We start from the raw sequence: 3,396 nt of genomic DNA, 5'->3' as shown, positions 1-3,396 counted from the left end.
GGCCAACTATAAAAGCAGTTACTACATGGATAAATTCACATAGCTTCTTATCGTACAATATAAATTAATATCAAAGTAAGAAATGCCCAGACATACACACACACACACACACACACACACACACACACACACCTCATAGTTTTGTTTCTTGTGTGTTGAAATCCAGGGATAAACTTGGTGAATATTGGTGAATATTATCTGGGAATTTAAAGAAAGGAAAAATCTTTGGATAATATACTTAGCACTCTGAGACTTTAATTATGAAACTTTATAACTGGCCTCCATAAGAATATTGACAACCTTATTTTGGTGGTTTTCTGCAGATGTGGGGCCAGTAATCTTTTATAAAGCAGTACTCTTTTAGTCCAGGATTATATCATACTACATCAGAAGGAAGGAGGCAAATCTAAATCCATGCAAATAATTTACATACCCAATTTTTAAAGGTGGAATTTCTGACTTCTCAAAATTCTCACTTTACAAGCATTTATCTGTAGCAACTCAGCTAAATAGAACATTTTTAATTTCTTGTTAGAAAAGATGGTAAGGAATGAGTAAGATATCCTGTACTCATTTATATAGAACATAATTCCATATCTTACTGTTTTAATCTTTTTGAAAATCAAATGCACATTTTTCATCACACTGAATCAAAGTTATACTAAATGACTACACTATTGTAATTTTTGTTGAATAAAAATGCAGGTACTGCCATACTGCCAGGCGTGGTTCGTACAAGCTCAGCAGCTTGGGAGGCTGAGCCAGAGGATTGCAAGTTCGAGACCAGGCTCAACAATTTAGTGAGTCCCTAAGCAACTTAGTGAGACCCTGTCTCAAATAAAAAAAGGTTGGGGATGTTGTTCATTGGTTAAGCACCTCTGGGTTCAATCCCTGGTACCAAAAGAAAGAAAATTCGGGTACTGCTACTTAACGTTAGGGAACTTGTTTCTGGTAATTGAAGTTATTAACATAATGGATCCTAGTTGGATTAGATGATTATTTTGGTTTCACTTTTTTTTGTTTATTTTTTGTTTATTTCACTTGTCCTCACTCAGATATCTGGCAAAAGCCTCTTCAAAATTTGTGGTAACAGAATCAAGGTTTATGAATATATCTGAGCTGGTGGACCAGGGAACATGTCAACGTTATGAAAATATCGCACACTTTTTTTTTCTTTTTTGGTGGGGGAGGGGTTATTGACCACTGAGCCACATCCTCAGATCTATTTTGTATCTTATTCAGAGACAGGGTCTCACTTTTGCTGAGACTGGCTTTGAATTTGCCATCCTCCTGCCTCAACCTCCAGAGCTGCTGGAGATTGCAGGTGTGTGCCACTGTACCCAGCATGTGCACACATTTTTGTAGTATTATTCTTGAATACCTAAGTGAAAAGCAAAAAACTAATCAGATTGTTTTGATTCTTAAAAATCACTGAACTGGTATCTGACCATAAGAATTTGAGGAAGTACTTTTCCAATTTGTGTAAAATCTGTTAGTCTACAATTTTTATTTGCTTGTAAGTTAACACAGTTCCAAATTCTAAAACCTGGGTTCCAAAAGGAATGTGAAAGTGTTAAAATGTGTGTAATTACAAAAACATTTTAATGCTATTTTCTGCACTGCTGATTTTTTAAAATTCTTTTAAAATATTTTATTTAAAAATTTTTATTAACATTATTTTATTTGCTCAATGCTTTTTTTCCTCCCCTTCCTTTTGCTGGTGCTGGGGATTGAACCCAGGGCTTTGTGCATGCTAGGCACTATCAACTTAGCTATATCCCCAGCCCTGCTGCTTGTGTGATGAATCAGATAAAATTCTTAACATCCCATTTGTTCTATTATTCATTTGAATGCTCTGATAAATTGTTTATTATTATAAGAACAATAGAAGCTCTTTGGGGAAAAAAATGATTAGATGATATGGAAATAGATATAACCCTAAAAAGCAGCTTCTCTATAATTCTTTGGGTATGAGTAAAGATATTACTTCAGATTAATTAAATACATACCCAGTTCTTTTGCAACTCGATTCACTTGTATTTCAAGGATTCATTTCTACTTTTAATGCATGTCATAATTTTCTGTTGATAATTTTTGCTGGTTTTGTAGTTTTTTAAAAAATATTCTTAAAGTATTACTAGGAGAAGCAAGTACAAAGTACACTGAAAGGGCCTCATAGCAATGAGACCCCAACAGCAGTGAGCACTTCTAGCATCCAGATCTTGGTTTCTCTATAAAGAAAAACAAGAGGTCCTTGGAGAAATGGTTCATTCTAGAGCTGGGGCAACGAATGTACAAGATAAGCCTAGAATGTACAAGATGAGGTATGCTATAGAATACCTGACTAGTGTGCCTTAAAACTGTCAAAGTGATTAAGAACAGTGAAAGTCTGAGAAACTATCATAGCCAGGGGGTCATGACTCCTAAATGTAATGGGGTATCCCAAATGGGATGCTGAAATGGAAAAAGTTCAATAAGTGAAAATAAATAAATCTTAATAACAATGTGGATTTTAGTACTGATTCATTGATTATTGCAAAAATACCGTAGTGATGTAAAATGTTATTATGGGAAGTGTGGTATGAGGCATGTGGGAACTCTTTTTTGCAATTTTTCTGCAAATCAGAGTATTTTTTAAAATTTATTTTGAAATGTACAACTCAACAGTGAGCTTCTTACAAAGCAAATACCTTCAATTCCCCAGGTTAAAAAATAAAAAACATTGCCAGCATCTTAGAAGTCATTTTTTTATGCTCTTAATTCTTTAGTTTCCTCAAATTGCAGTTAGCTTTTCACATGACACTTTTTGTATATTTTGAATTTTCTATAAATTGATGCATCCACATTGTGGCATGTAGCTGTAATTCATTTTTAGTGCCATATATTTCATCATGAGAACATAAAATTTTTCCATATTGTTGATGTGCAATTTTAGGTTGTGACTATTCAAGCCCTTTTATCTCTTTTATGTCTTTAACTTATTGATGTTTAGTTGTTTACATATTTAAGATATATATTGTCAGTTTGATGTGTTGGAAATATTTTTTTCTATTTTGTGGCTTGATCTCAGGGGCACTTATCACTGAACTGCATCTCCATTCCTTTTTAATTAATTAATTTATTTAACATTTATATTGAGACAGAGTTTTGCTAAATTGCTGAGGCTGGCCTCAAACTTCTGATGCTTCTGCCTCATTCTCCTGAGTTGCTGGAATTACAGTCATGTGCCACAATGCACAGCTATATTTTTAAATTTTCTGTTACTAATCTTGAAATTCTTTAGTGTCATTCAATTTATCAGTTTTTTTTTTTTTTTTCCTGACAATTGATGCTTTCTTAAGAAATCTTCCCCCAAGATGATGAGGTTGTTTATATTAACTGTCTTTCTTTTTCCCC

This window comes from Callospermophilus lateralis, chromosome 4, assembly GCF_048772815.1.
Source record: "Callospermophilus lateralis isolate mCalLat2 chromosome 4, mCalLat2.hap1, whole genome shotgun sequence".
Classification (NCBI taxonomy): domain Eukaryota; kingdom Metazoa; phylum Chordata; class Mammalia; order Rodentia; family Sciuridae; genus Callospermophilus; species Callospermophilus lateralis.
This window is presented reverse-complemented; position numbering follows the sequence as displayed.